The sequence below is a fragment of the Lynx canadensis genome, chromosome D4 (genome assembly GCF_007474595.2).
Source record: "Lynx canadensis isolate LIC74 chromosome D4, mLynCan4.pri.v2, whole genome shotgun sequence".
In the NCBI taxonomy this organism is placed as follows: domain Eukaryota; kingdom Metazoa; phylum Chordata; class Mammalia; order Carnivora; family Felidae; genus Lynx; species Lynx canadensis.
In genome coordinates, this window is record NC_044315.2 from 22,025,492 (window position 1) to 22,042,439 (window position 16,948).

Here is a 16,948-nt window from a genome sequence, read left to right on the forward strand (position 1 = left end):
CTCATTTGACTAACCCACTTCTTTACTAGATTTCTCTAAAAAGGGATTGCATTCATTTCCATAATAAATTTAAAGTTCAGCCAAAGTTTCTAAACGGTATGCTAGAGTTGGAATACATTAATGTAGCTTAGTAAACAACTTTGCAGAGAACAACTTAGATGACAGGGACTTGAATCCCTAGTTAACTTTTACATGCCTTGACATTTATTCTTAGCGCATCACAGAATTCACATAGGAAAATGCTACACTTAAACAGTTAAATGTACTTTAATTATCACTCCTGATTTGTAACTTTTGGTACGTAATGAAAAATTCATCTTTTGAACTAAAATTGCTCAGAGCAGAAGGCAATATATTTCCCATAAATGTATAACATCAGATCAGCTGGGCTTTACTTACGAGAACAAAACCGAATTTGCTTTCTCTCCCATTTTACCTTTTGGAAATTTTGCACTCACAGAAAAAAATACTCTAATTCAGAACACAATAAAGTATCAAATTCATTTCATCTAATTTTCAGTGTGGAAATGTCATAGTCTATATTTTCATTTTTAATGCTAAGAAGTAAAAGTTAGAAGCAATTTAAATATTGATTTTCATATGTACATATAAGCAGTTTGGATTTGGTTCTACATTGAATATATTTATTGTTGCTCCATTAGAAATAAAAAGGTGCGGACTTCACCTGAAATCTTCATATCCCTTCACGTGGGGGGCCATACCAATATGGAGCATCCAAACTGAGAGCTTTGACTGTGTCAATTAATTCAACAAAACAGCCTTTTCAGCCATCTCTCCACAGACTTAATCAAATCTTTAGGTTCATTGTGAAGAGTATGAGACCCTTGCTATGTTATTCAAGGAAAGAAAGAAAATCACCAGCACTCGGTTGTACTTGATTTGGCCTAGGAATCACATGTCAGGCCTCTCAGGCTTAGGTATAATCTCAGCACCAAATGATTTACAAGTCAACAGCCTAGAATCCACAGGGTCTCCACATCAGCTTGCATGTCAGAGACAGATGTCTAATATGTTTCTTCTCAAGATATAGGAAGTGTTTTGATGGCTGTCATCATGAGGCTTATCCAGGTTCCCAGGGGAAGGGCAGAGTAGGTCTCTACTGGTATATATACACCTTGTCCAATAAAATGCATCGAAGGTATGAAGCAAGAGTTTCTTGTCCAGTGGACCACGGGGTTTGTGTCTCTGTAGCTGCTGACAGGTTAACTTTCCTTTCTTTTTTTTTTTTTTTTTAATTTTTTTTTTCAACGTTTATTTATTTTTGGGACAGAGAGAGACAGAGCATGAATGGGGGAGGGGGCAGAGAGAGAGGGAGACACAGAATCGGAAACAGGCTCCAGGCTCTGAGCCATCAGCCCAGAGCCTGACGCGGGGCTCGAACTCACGGACCGCGAGATCGTGACCTGGCTGAAGTCGGACGCTTAACCGGCTGCGCCACCGAGGCGCCCCGTTAACTTTTATTTCTATCCCCAACTCATGACTAAGGCAAAACATTCCCCAAGGCGCACAGGTCTTTGGCACGGACACTAGCTTACAGTTGGAGAGGCATTGGCTTACAGTTGACAGAGAAGAGGTTATTCCCCTCCAACCCAAAAGGGTGTGGATCAGTTTTGTCTCACTGAAGATTTATGAAAATTAAAACAATTTCCTCAGTCTTCTTTTTCTAAGTGGCAGGATGGGGAGGACCAGTTATGAGCCTAACCAGAAAGTTGAATTTCAACACCAAATCAATTCATAAATGTAAAGATAATCAAGGTTAGGCTTCTTTTTTGAGTCTTCTAAGCCATGTTAGTTCTGCTGCAAAGCTTTCTCTGCTTTGACAAAGAAAGACATGGGGCCAGCTTTCCATTTCTAGGCATTTCCATTTCAATTGCTGATGTCTATCACTGACTGAGTAGCACACAGGCCAATATTTCCTGACTATGAGATCAATGGCTGGACCAGAGACATCAATAGAGAGGATAAAGATTGCTAATTTCTGTGGTCGATGTCAGGAGCAGGGGAAAAATACAAATGGCATAGTGATAAACCAGGTTTATCTGTTGTTTGACCAAGGAATGCCTCACACAAAACAAGGAAGCAGAGAAACCCAGAACAGAGGCAGATAAACTGTTTATCGGTCAGCTGGACTTGTTCTGTTATATCTTTATTTTGGAGATGGCAGAATGGGCTTCTTTGCTTAAAGACCGTCTTCCTGGAACTAAAAAGAAAAATATGTCTGCTTTTGGGCAGGTGGCTGCAGAAAAGGCGAACTCTCCTTCAATATGGGAATATTTATTTATAAAGCAAGTAGTCCCAGAAGTCCAAATGCTGCTAAACCAATATAAGACACAGATGTGTATCCTGGTACAGATGACTTCACTAGGACACCTAGTCTATTAATGGCAGCATGGATAAATTGTGGCAGGTGTATTTGAACGATTACAGTCAAACTGAATACTTAAGCTACGCGTTTGCTATAATTAGGCTCATCCTTGAAAGGCAATGCAATTTTCGTTCCAATTAATGATCATAATCTCTACTACATTTCTCACCTTTATCCTTGTAAAAACTTCATCAAATGTGTGTACTTACTGTCTCCTAAAGATAGCTAGTGAGTTTGTGACTCCTTGTTTATGTCATTCTTCGTTTGTGGAATACCCTTCACCATTTCCCTATTGATCTCAATCCTGCCCATCCCTATTCCAAAGCACGTCTGCCTTCAATTTCTTCCTTGCTCTACACTCTTCTAAGTCCGATGTCTGCATTTGGCATTAATATACATCCTACTTAGTTATAAATTTATTAATTTCTTCCTGCGCTGTTATGAGAAGAGCCTGGTATTAGAGTCACATGATTGTGATTCTAGTCTCTAATTTGCTACACAGTATTTTTTTTCTATTCAGTAAGTAGTTTCACCTCTCCAAGATTAACCTCTCTTTGCTAGTAAAATGAAAAGAAAAATTCTTTCCTTTCCTAGGAGAACTCTTAAAAGTAACAAATTAAGCTTGAAATGAATGAAATGTCATCATCACCAACAACACTGCGTTGTGGTGTTTTAATTCATTTCCATCTGGATTATCAGCATTTGGGGAATAAGTCTGGACTACCTAACATCCCCTTGTACTTTTCAACACACTTATCAAAGCCTATCCTTATACTTATAACAATGTAAACGATGTTTTATGTATGTATCTCTTTGACTAAACTAAAAGCTGCCCAAACTGAACTTACGTCGCATTTACCCTTGAATCTCTAGCACCTAGCACCTGGCAACAAATTTCCTCCCAAAACACGGGATAAACTGAACCAAATTACTGTATATATTTTCATCATATGGCACAATGCTTTGTGTGTAGTCAGTGTAAGTTGTTTTTTTGTTAAGTGATTAAGCTAGATATCAGTCATTACCTACAGTTTATCTTAGAACTTCTCGTTCAGATCGGTTCATCAATATATGTGACAAATGGCAAAACAACTATTTCTACAACAAAGCAAGTACTTGAGAACCATGAGAAAGTCTTTGCCTATGTAAACACAGCACACAATTAAACATAATTATAAAATACCCCACATAGTGTGCAAATTCAAATCATTAATGTATAAGAGAACCAATATATAAAGTAGTTTGAACTCATTGGCAATGCTGAAGTCATTCCAGAAATATAAAAGTTGGGTCAGGGCCTCTCGGTTGAGAATTTACATCCTAGAATAATGCAAAAACAGTCCATTATAGAACATAACCAAAGTTTTTTACATAAACATGGTTAAGGGTGCAAGATTAAAGGGTACAGTCCAACAAATCTGTTGCTGGTAAAATATTATGATATCCAATAGGAACTTAGGGAACACTTTGGCCATTTGAAACTTAAACTTTCCAGATTTCCATCTTTTTTTCTAGTAACCAGTCTCAAATTCTGAGGGAAAATGTACTCCTTTTTATTTACATAAAGGCCATGAACAAATGTCTCCCATATCTACCCTTTCTATGAAACTCTTTCCACTTTAAGAAGGATGTGATGGGGCGCCTGGGTGGCGCAGTCGGTTAAGCGTCCGACTTCAGCCAGGTCACGATCTCGCGGTCCGTGAGTTCGAGCCCCGCGTCAGGCTCTGGGCTGATGGCTCAGAGCCTGGAGCCTGTTTCCGATTCTGTGTCTCCCTCTCTCTCTGCCCCTCCCCCGTTCATGCTCTGTCTCTCTCTGTCCCAAAAATAAATAAACGTTGAAAAAAAAAATTAAAAAAAAAAAAAAAAAAAAAAAAAAAAAAGGATGTGATCATTTCTTCTTTAACTGGTTCCACAGCTCTAATTTCTCCCTTTACTTACAACTGTACTTCGTTTTTCATGCATGGTCTCCCAATCGAACTAAATGTGAAGTGAGGTAGGATAAGACACATGACTATTTTGGTGGTCAAAAGGTAGATACAGGTAACAGGAAGAGAGTCCCATTCTCCAGTTCCTTTCTTATCGCTCTGGGCACCTTCACAAATCACCCTCACACTTTAGTTTAAAAAGTAAAAAGGAGCAATTTATGGATTCTCGTGTGGCATTTATGGAGTTTATGCATTGTCACTCCCATCCCTACAACAAGAAAAAAGTTGAACAAACCGAAAATCAACTTTTCTTTAGATTCGTCAGAGAAGTGAAATAAAGCAAATTCTGCTCCCAAATTTGGAGAGATAGACAGGCAGAAACAGAGAATCACAGTTTACCAAGGCAGAAACTCAGGAGGAGGAACCTCCAGGACCAGGACCAGAGTAGGCAGCCCTAAACTGTAAAAGTCAAGTTGCCAGAGACTCAGTGTGGACTGAGTTAAAGTTTGAGGTGAAGACTCTAGGGGGCCCAGTCTTAGGGAGGCTACCACACTTTTGTGAGTTGTACTTCCAGGAGTCATGCCAGGCTCTCATGGTGAAGGACAAAGAAAAATCCCCTGGTGCATCTGGAAGGGGGAAGGGGGAAAGTAGCTATTCTGAAATGCAGCCAGAGCATTTTATTCTGTTTAACCAGACCTACCCTCAAAAGGAACTACTTCACCACAGCCTAACAGACTAGAGTTTGCCAGAGCTTAACCCACCTTGGGAAAAGGAAATACTCAAATCAGCTCCCCATAGACTTTAATATGTAAGAAGGCAAATACTCAACCTCAGTCTGATCTAGCCTTCCACGTGGAGGCTCTCCTCCAGCCTTCCATGTGGGATAGGGAAGTACTTACCTCTAGCCCCCTCTAGCCTTCTTATCTTACTTGAGTGGGGTGTGAGGATTGAGGGATGGGGGACCCTAAGAACCATGTGTAAAGATCACAGCCTGGGGAAGTAGGTGCACTAAAAGACTGAGACCAAATAAAAAAAACTGTAGAATGCTTCCCTTCCCCCAGCTTCAACAACACATCACTAAAGATCTACTTAACTCAGTTCCTTTTACCCAGCACATCATGTCTGGCTTTCAACAAGAAAACTGTAAGGCATACTAAAAGGCAGAAAGCACAGTTTGAGGAGACACAGCAAACATCAGAAGTAGACTCCGATGTGACAGGGATGTTAGGAATTATCAGGCTGGGATAATATAACTATGAATAATATGCTAAGGACTCTTATAGAAAAAGTAGACAACATGCAAGAACAAATGAGTAATTTGAGCAGAGAAATAGGGAGCCTAAGAATCAAAAAGCAATACTAGAAATAAACACTGTAACACAAAGAATGCTTTTGATGGGCTCATTGGGAGACTGGACAGGTTGAGGAAAGGATCAGTGAGCTTAAGAATAAGTCAATAGAGGGGCGCCTGGGTGACTCAGTCTGTTAAGCATCCGACTTCGGCTCAGGTGGTGATCTCACAGTTAGTGGGTTTGAGCCCCATGTCGGGCTCTGTGCTGACAGCTCAGAGCCTGGAGCCTGCTTCAGATTCTGTGTCTCCCTCTCTCTCTGTCCCTCCCCCACTTGCACTCTGTCTCTCCCTCTCAAAAATAAACATTAAAAAATTAAAAACAAAAAAATAAGTCAATAGAGATTCTTCAAAAGCACAGAGGAAAAAAAGACTAAAATATCTTTTAGTCAGATATCAGAACAGAATATCCAAGGGTTATCTAGGATAATTATAAAAAAGATGATATATGTGTAACAGGAATACACTGAAAGGAGAAGAGAGAAAAAAACTAGAAGATAAAACGTAATAATGACTGAGAATTTCCCAAAATTAATGTCAGACATCAAAACACACATACTGGAAGCCCAGAAAGCACTATGCAGGAATATGGCAAAAATCTAGGCATGTCATATTCAAATTAAAGAAATGAAAAAATACTGAAAGAAATCAGAGGAAAATAAACCAATAGTAAAGAAATACAAGAATTACATCAGACTTCTCTTCAGAAACCGTGCAAACAAGAAAAGAGTGGGGTGAATTATTTATAGTGTTGAGTAAACACACACACACACACACACACACACACACACACCCCAAAGTAGAATTCTGTATTCAGAAACATTATCTATCAAAATAAAGGAGAAATACTTTCTCAGGCAAATAAAGAATTGAGGGAATTTGTCACTGGTAGATCTGCCTAGAAGAAATATCAAAAAAAGTTCTTCACAGAGGAAGGAAATAAAACCCATTTCTACATTAAAAAAAAAGGCATAATATTAAAAAGAGGAATATGTGAAGGTAAAATAAAAACTTTTATTTTTTCTTATTCTTAATTGCTATAGAAGATAAGTTTGTTTAAAAAAATAATAGCAACAATGTATTCAGTAATTACAGCTTATGCATAAATGTAATAACTAACAGCAATGTTATAAGGTACAGGAGAGAGGAATTAGAAATACTTTGTTACCAGATACTTATACTACCCATGTAGTGGTGTAATGTTATTTGAAAATGGAATTGGATTCCCTGTAAGTGTATACAGCAAACTTTATGGCAACCACAAAAAAATAAAAAATAAAAAGAGAAGTATAATTGATATGCCGAAAAAGGAGAGAAAGTGGAATCATATAAAATGCTCAATTATTCAAAATTCAAAAAAATAAAATGTTCAATTAAAATCACCACGACAAAAACATAGACAAAAACAGAAACAAAGAACAAAGACAATGAAGAGAAAATAGCAACAAGTATGATAAATATAAATCCAATATTCACTTCAAATGTCAATGGCTAAACACATCCAGACAGAGACTGGACACATACACAAATGAGACACAATTCTATGTTGTTTATTTAAACTTACTTTAAATATAAAGACACATACAGATTCAAAGAAAGAGACAGAGAAAGATATATCATGTTTGTCAACATTAATCAAAAGAAATCTAAAATTTTTGACCAAGAAAATTATCAAGAAAATTATCAAGGATCTAGAGGGTTTTTACACAGTGATGTCAATTCATTAAGACAACAATCCTTAATGTGTATGCACCTAACAACAGAGCTTTAAAATATGTAAGACAAAATTGATAGACTTGCATGGGGAAATAGATGAATACACTATTGTAACTGAAGACTTCAACCTGGCTCTATCAATAAGTGACAGATTGAGCAGGCAAAACAGTAGTAAGGACATAGTTAAACTCAACAGCACCATCAACTGAATGTAATTGACATATACTCCTTCATTCAACAACAGAATACACATTCTTCCAAGCTTATATGGAAGATTCACCCATATAGACCACACTCTGGGCTATGAAATATATCTTCACAAATGTGAAAGCATAGAAATTATGCCATACCTGCTCTCAGACCACAATGGAATTAAACTAGAAATAAAGAAAGAAATAAAATTAATAATCTAAGCTTTCACTTTAAAAAACTAAGAAGAGTGGGGCACCTGGGTGGTTTGGTTGGTTAAGCATCCAACTTCAGCTCAGGTCAGATCTCGAGGCTGGAGTTTGAGCCCCACTTGGGACTCTGTAATGACAGCCCAGAGCCTGGATCCTGCTTCGGATTCTGTGTCTCCCTCTCTGTCTCCCCCTCCCCTGCTCATGCTCTGTCACTCTCTCTCTAAATAAATAAATAAACAGTAAAAAAATTAAATAGAAACTAAGAAGAACAAGTTAAATCTAAAGTGAGCAGAAGCGCACAGCAAAGGAAACAACCAACAAAACTAAAAGGCAACCAACGGAATGGGAAAAGATATTTGCAAATGACATATCGGACAAAGGGCTAGTATCCAAAATCTATAAAGAGCTCACCAAACTCCACACTCGAAAAACAAATAACCCAGTGAAGAAATGGGCAGAAAACATGAATAGACACTTCTCTAAAGAAGACATCCAGATGGCCAACAGGCACATGAAAAGATGCTCAATGTCGCTCCTTATCAGGGAAATACAAATCAAAACCACACTCAGATATCACCTCACGCCAGTCAGAGTGGCCAAAATGAACAAATCAGGAGACTATAGATGCTGGCGAGGATGTGGAGAAACGGGAACCCTCTTGCACTGTTGGTGGGAATGCAAACTGGTGCGGCCACTCTGGAAAACAGTGTGGAGGTTCCTCAGAAAATTAAAAATAGACCTACCCTATGACCCAGCAATAGCACTGCTAGGAATTTACCCAAGGGATACAGGAGTACTGATGCAGAGGGGCACTTGTACCCCAATGTTTATAGCAGCACTCTCAACAATAGCCAAATTATGGAAAGAGCCTAAATGTCCATCAACTGATGAATGGATAAAGAAATTGTGGTTTATATACACAATGGAGTACTACAGGGCAATGAGAAAGAACGAAATATGGCCCCTTGTAGCAACGTGGATGGAACTGGAGAGTGTGATGCTAAGTGAAATAAGCCATACAGAGAAAGACAGATACCATATGGTTTCACTCTTATGTGGATCCTGAGAAACTTAACAGAAACTCATGGGGGAGGGGAAGGAAAAAAAAAAAAAGAGGTTAGAGTGGGAGAGAGCCAAAGCATAAGAGACTCTTAAAAACTGAGAACAAACTGAGGGTTGATGGGGGGTGGGAGGGAGGGGAGGGTGGGTGATGGGTATTGAGGAGGGCACCTTTTGGGATGAGCACTGGGTGTTGTATGGAAACCAATTTCGCAATAAATTTCATATATTGAAAAAAAATAAATATGTTTGGCAATAATATAAAATCAATTGAAATTAGAGACCAAATACTGTATCATAAGATAAATATTAGTTGAAGACTTTTCTCTCCAAAAGAAATGAAACATTGCTCAGGATAAACATATGTTTATTACTTTAAAAAAATAAAATAAAGTGAGCAGAAGCAAGGAAATAAAAATTACATCAGAAATCAATAAAATTGAAAAAGGAAGTTAATAGAGAAAAAATAATAAAACCAAAAGCTGGTTGTTGGAAAAGAATAATAAAATTGAAAAACATCTAGATTAACTAAGAAAAAAAGAGAGAAGATACCAATAACTTTCTAAAACCAAAACATCACACGTACAATAAACAGATAACAAAGTAATATTATGAACAACTTACTGTTCACTAATTTGATGATTTAGATAAAATGGATTAGTTTTTTTAAAGGCACAATCTATAAAACTTCACACAAAGAGAAATAGATCATATGAATAGGATGATATTTATTACAGAAATTGAATAAATTATTAATAACCAAAACCAGAAAACACCAGGCCCAGATTGGTTCATCAGTAAATTCTACCAAACATTTAAGAAAGAAATTTGACCAATTCTCTGCAATCTCTTTGAGAAAACAGAAACTGAGGGAATATTTCTTAACTTCTCCTATGAGGCCAGCGACATCCTAATACCAAAATTGGACAAATATGACAAGAATGGGAAACAACAGACTGGTATCTCTCATGAACACAGATGCAAAAATCCTCAAAAAAATCATAACACATCAAGCCAACAACATATAAAAAGAACTATACACCAAGACTAAATGGGATTTATTCCAGGTATGCAAGACTTGTTTAACTTTTGATAATCAATATAATCCATCACATCAACAGGCCAAAGAAGAAATGATGATATCATGAAATCTGATGGGGGTGCCTGGGTGGCTCAGTTGGTTAAACATCTGACTTTGGCTCAGGTCCTGCAGTTCATGGGTTCAAGCCCTGCATTGGGCTCTGTGCTGACAGCTCAGAGCCTGCTTTGGATTCTGTGTCTCCCTCTCTCTCTGCCTCTCCCCCACTTGTACTCTTTCTCTCCCTCTCTCTGTCTCAAAAAATAAAATAAAATAAAATAAAACACTTAAAAAATTAATAAATGTGATAAAACATTTGGCAATATCTAAAACTCACTCTTGATAAAAACTTTCAGGAAACCAGTAATAGAGTACATCTTCCTCACCTTGAGAGAGAACATTCTCTATATAAAAAATCTATAGGTAACAACATACTCAATGGTGATAAACTAGATTTCCCTCTCAGGTCAGGAACATGACAAGGATGTCCCTTCTCATTCCTCCTCTTCAACATATTCTTGAACTCTTAGACAAAGCAATAAGAAAAGAAAAGAAAAGGAAAGCAAAGGTATACCATTTGGGAAGGACAAAATTAAACTGTCTTTATCTGCAGATGATGTGATTGTCTATACAGAAAATAACAAAGAATCAATGCAAGAGCTCCTGGAATTAATATGTGACTATAATAAGGTTTTAAGATACAAAGTTAACACACAAAATCGATTGTTTTTCTGTATACAAGCAATGAACTATTGGATTTTGAAATTAAAAACACTTTTGCATTAGCACCTCTGAAAATGAAATACTTAAATATAAATCTTACAAAATATGTACAAGCTTGATATGAGGAAAACTAGGAAACTCTGATGAAAGAAATCAAAAGAAGTAAGTAGAGAGATATTCCATGTGCATGGATATAAAGACTCAATACTGATCAAATGTCAGGTCTTCCCAACTTGGTCTATTGATTCAGTGCAATCAATACTGGAATCATACTCTGTATAATTTCAATTTCTATAGATTGAGCTATTTTTATGGTTAAGAATATAGTCTGCCTTGCTTAATGTTCCATGTATACTTCAAATGAATGTGTATTTTGCTGGTCTTGTGTTCTGGAAATGTCAGTTTGGTCAGCTTGGTTGACAGTTTGTTAACGTTGATAGTTACATTATATGTTAAGGTCTTCCACATTCTCACTGCTTTTTTTTTCTACTTCATTGATTAGTAAAGAGAGGGATTTTAAAGTCTCTAACTAGAATTTACAATTATTTTTAAACAGTGGATTTATCTGTTTTTCTTTTCAGTTTTATCAAGTTTTGCTTTGTGAAGAAGTCCTCTTCTTAGGTACAAACTCATTTACTATTGTCATGTTTTTAGTAACAATTATATGACTACTTTTCAGAATTTAATACCTTTCTTCATTCCTGGTAGTATTCCTTGTTATGAATTGTAGTTTGTACTATATTAATATAACCACTACATCTTTCTTTTGATTAATCTTTGCATAGTACATCTTTTATCACATACTTTTAACATGTGTATATTTTTATATTTAAAGTAGTTCTCTTTTAGGCATCCCATAGCTGGGTCTTACACTTTATCCAATTTGACAAGCTCTGTCTTTTTTAACTGTGTAAATTAAATAATTTATATTTGGGGCGCCTGGGTGGCGCAGTCGGTTAAGCGTCCGACTTCAGCCAGGTCACGATCTCACGGTCCGTGAGTTCAAGCCCCGCGTCAGGCTCTGGGCTGATGGCTCGGAGCCTGGAGCCTGTTTCCGATTCTGTGTCTCCCTCTCTCTCTGCCCCTCCCCCGTTCATGCTCTGTCTCTCTCTGTCCCAAAAATAAATAAACGTTGAAGAAAAAAAAATAAAATAAAAAATAATTTATATTTATTGATACAGTTCGATGTACACCTACCACTTTTTCATTGTTTTCTATTGGTTCTAGCTGCCCTTTGTTTCTTTCATATCTCCTCTTCGATCTTCTTTTTTAATTAAGCACTTTTTATTATCCCACTTTATGTCTACTCTTGGCTCATTATTTATAGTTATTTAAATCAATAGTTGCTATATGGTTTACAATATACATCATCTGCAGTCTTTCTTCACATCTGGTAAAAAAAATACATCCTTAAAATTCCCAGGTGACCAACTACCATTTCTGATTTAATGTTTTCATATTTTTCTAGAGTGGAGTCATTTCCATTATATCTATTAAGTAGCAAAAACAATAATTAATTTACTAATATTTATTAAACATCTATTATGTGTCAGATAGTTTGCTAACTTACATGGAGCATGCCATTTTATATATATAACTCTACAAGGTAAATATTATTGTTATCTCCATTTGATAGCTCACAGAATTGAGGCATAAAGTGACTTACCCAAAATTATACATCCTTGTGATATTTGAAGTCAGTCAGTCTAACCCAGAGTTTGTGATCTCAATCAATACAATACAGTTGCTGACACATAGTCAATTTATTAATTGTAAAAACTAATAGTATTTTTGGTTTGTTTTCTAAAATTCCCTATGGGGAAAAAATTGTCACAAATGGCAACTTGTTCATTTCCTTCTTACTAACTAACTAATATTTTTGTCTCATATCTTACCACATTTGCCAGTACTCTCAGAAAAATAAAAACAGAGGGCACCTGGGTGGCTCAGTTGGTTAAGTGTCTGACTTCAGCTCAGGTCATGATTTCATGGTTCATGGGTTTGAGCCCCACATCAGGCTCTGTGCTGATAGCTCAGAGTCTGGAACCTGCTTCAGATTCTGTGTGTGTGTGTGTGTGTGTGTATGTGTGTGTGTGTGTGTGTGTGTCTGCCCCTCCTCCACTCATACTTTGTCTCTCTCTGTCTCTCAAAAATGAATAAAAGTTTTTACCCAAGGGATACAAGAGTGCTGAAGCATAGGGGCCCTTGTACCCCAATGTTTATAGCAGCACTTTCAATAATAGCCAACTTACGGAAAGAGCCTAAATGTCCATCGACTAACAAATGGATAAAAAAGATGTGGTTTATATATACAGTGGAATACTATTTGGCATGAGAAAGAGTGAAATATGGACTTTTGTAGCAACGTGGATGGAACTGGAGGGTATTAAGCTAAGTGAAATAAGTCAGGCAGAGAAAGGTAGATACCATATGATTTTACTCGTATGTGGATCCTGAGAAATTTAATGGAGGACCATGGGGTAAGGGAAGTGGGGGAAAAAGTTACAGAGAGGGAGGGAGGCAAACCATAAGAGACTCTTAAATACTAAGAACAAACTGAGGGTTGATGGGGGGTGGGGGAGAGAGGAAAGTGGGGGGTGAGCATTGAGGAGGGCACCTGTTGGGATGAGCACTGGGTGTTGTATGGAAACCAATTTGACAATAAATTATATTTAATATAAAAAATGAATAAAATGTAAAACAAAGGAAAATGGTATTAAAAAGAAATGTGTCTTTTATTCTTGGTATTAAAGTGAATGTTTTTATGTTCTTCAGTTTATTAAGATTTTTAATGGTGACAAATGAGTATAAGTTATTGAATGTTTGATAAACTTTTCTTATTTCTCCCTTTTTCTGTTTTATAAATCTATTACAATCACATTATTAAGTATACTGACAAAAATTTCTAAAGAGAAGGAAAATTATTAGGAACAAGTAAAATAAACATTCTCTAACTGAATGCAAAAAAATATATTCACCTATCAATATAATGGCATGTAACTTGAGCATTCTTTCCAGTAGAGAATTCAATCAATAATAACATTCAATAAATTTTTACTAACTACCTAAATGGGCTAGAGAATTTGCACAGTTCATAATGACTAACATTATCTTCCATATGTCAAGTGCCGAAAAGACAGAATTTTACCCAATGTTCAAATGGTGGCATTATATTGCTGCAATCTGTTCTATAACCAAATCCAAAAGTTGATTTGATAATTTTAGTGAAGTAGAGCTGAGTCCAGAACATAATCTCATGAAACAGATTTTAAATTCTTGTTTGTAATGCAGCCATTGTATGTGACACCTAATACATCAGAAAGGTTAAATGGCAGATTCTTAGAATATTAGTATCTGCAGGTTGCCAGGAGCTCTATGGGTTAGGGATGCTTGGGTGGAACTTCTTACATAGTAAAGGAATATCCATGATCTTTGTCATATTGCTGCCTTCTTCTTCTTTTTTGAGAGAGAGAGAGAGACAGAGACAGAGACAGAGGGCAAGGGAGGAGCAGAGGGAGAGGGAGAGAGACAATCCCAAGCAAGCTCTATGCCCAGCTGGGGCCTGATGTGGGGCTCGATCTCACAACCCTGGGATTGTGAAATCAAGAGTCGGACATTCAACCGACTGAACCAACCAGGTGCCTCTCCATGATCTTGTCTTCTAAATATTTATTCCCATGAGGAGGTCTTTTATATAGCACCAATAAGAACGAGTGGATATGAGAATACACTTAGATTAAAAACTAAAATAATAACACTTCATTAATTTCTTCTTCCTCCAACTGACTCAGGGAAGATCAAAAGAATTGGGCATGTTGAACACATATGATTACACAGACATTCTATAACTGTATCACATGTTCATCTCTCTATCAAGACTGATGGCTCCCTGAAGGTGATACAGATATCTATATCTGTATCTACACACACATACATGCATGCACACACACACACACACACACACACACAGATATACTTCTAAGTACACATATGTGTATTTTTTATTTGAATAATTAGATGGTTGAAAATCAATGGTGGAACCCCAGATATACAACAGAGCTACACAGATAGATCCCAAAACAAATTTCTGAGCAAATTTTCCAGTTATCCTCTAACTGGATATCCTGTAACTGGGCTGCATTATCCTTATACTGTAGCTACCAGCCACAAGTGGCCATTTAAATTATACTTCAGTTAGTTAAAATTAAATAAAATGTAAGGGGCACCTGAATGGCACTTGAATGGTCAGTTGGGCATCTGACTCCCATTTAGGCTCAGGTCATGATCTCACGGTTCATGAATGCCAGCCCTGCATCGGGCTCTGGGCTGACAGTGCAGCACTTGCTTGGGATTCTCTCTCCTTCTCTCTCTGCCCCTGCCCTGCTTGTTCTGGCTCTCTCTCTCAAAATAAATAAACTTTAATAAATACATAAATAAATAAATAAGTAAAATTTAAAATTCATTTCTTTACCCACACTAGCCACATTTCAAGTGCTCAACAGCAGATGTAACTAGTAGCCAACGTACTGGGCAGTACAGATACAGAATGCTTCTATCTTCACAGAAAGCTTTATCGGATGCACTGCCCTAAGGATAACAGATAGTCCTCCTTCAGCACTCAGTGAGAAGAAATCCTACAAAAGTGTTACAACATTTCAAATTCTTCTTCACACAGATTTGACCATGAAGACTCAAGTCTTAACATAGAGGGCTTTCAGCCACAGAACAATTGATTTTTTCACAATATTAGCTGGAGAGTGTTAAAGCAATAATGCCCCTGGGCCACTTCTGAATTATGACCACCAAAGGAATGTTTAATGATGCTAAAGTGGAAAATTCATGGTGCTGCAAAAATGGACGATCTTTTTTTTGCTTGCATCTCAAATGGGCAGCAACTCTTCATATGAAAAGGAGTTCAAAGCTCTATACAATCGCCAAAGCAAAGGTAACACATATTAGGCAGAAGTAATGCAGTTGTTGGGGCGCCTGTGTGGCTTAGTCTGTTAGGCATCAGACTCTTGATTTCAGGGCAGGTTATGATCTCATGGTTCGTGAGTTCAAGCCCTGCATCGAGCTCTGTGCTGACAGCACAGAGCCTGCTTGGGACTCTCTCTCTCTCTCTCTCTCTCTCTCTCTCTCTCTCTCTCTTTCTCTCTGCCTCTCCCCTGCTTGAGTATTCTCTCTCTAAATAAATTAACTTGAAAGGAAGGAAGGAAGGAAGGAAGGAAGGAAGGAAGGAAGGAAGGAAGGAAGGAAGGAAGAATAAACAGTTGTTAAAGACAACAAGAGTTGAAACATTACTCAACAATAGCCTGCACATAGAGCTTACTGGAGAAAAGCAAAACCATGCATAAACATAAACTAACTGAGACTCCTTAGTTGAAAACAAGACTTTTAGCAAGTACATAAGCAATACACACATATATATGTACATACATATATACATACACACATGTGATTTAGTAATAGAGCCCTAAAGAAAGACATGGCCACAAAAAAGCAGTTTGCATCCTTTGGAACAAACAGTACATAGGATACAATAAAAATATCCAACAGTATTTTTTAACCTGTGTGGCTTCAGGTTATCATCTTTTCCTTAATGAGCAAAATCAGCAAGTTGATATTAAACACAAATATATATATATGATTTTGTGTACTGGGTTCTGTCATTTTCAAAATACCTCTTTTTTTAAATCTTCAAACACTTCTTCATTGAAGAACATTTAGTTTTTATTCTAAAAAAAGACTGGATTGAATACAATCTATCTGTTGATAAGAATCAAAATTCTTCTTTCTAGAGGAGAAAAAGCCAACACCTTTCCTCCCTTTATAGAATTCCGGTGAGATTTATTTCTGTGTGTTTGTGTATGTACATGTGTGTATGCACTACAATCACATAGATTTCCCTACATATTGTGAAGACACTACCCATTTTTGCTTTGGTTGAAGTAGGAAGGAGGACAAACTTTCAGGAAGTGACTATAAATATACCGAGGGTTTTTTTAGCAGCAATGAGAATTACCATTATATATAGGTTCTATCTCAAGATGTAAATCATTAAAAAGTATGTCAGACGATGTCATCCCTTATTATACTCATGAAAATGTTGAGATCCCCTTGCTTACTTCTTGCATGTGATCATGCCACAGTAGAATACAGGTGAGAGAGAACAAAAACATCAAAGAAGGCAAGCCAAATTCACCTCCATTAGCCGAAGAACCATTTGAAATAAGTTTTTTTTTTTGAATTATGTATGATGATAGCAACATCAATTCCAAAAGAATGGTAACTTAAAGATATAAGTAGAGTAAG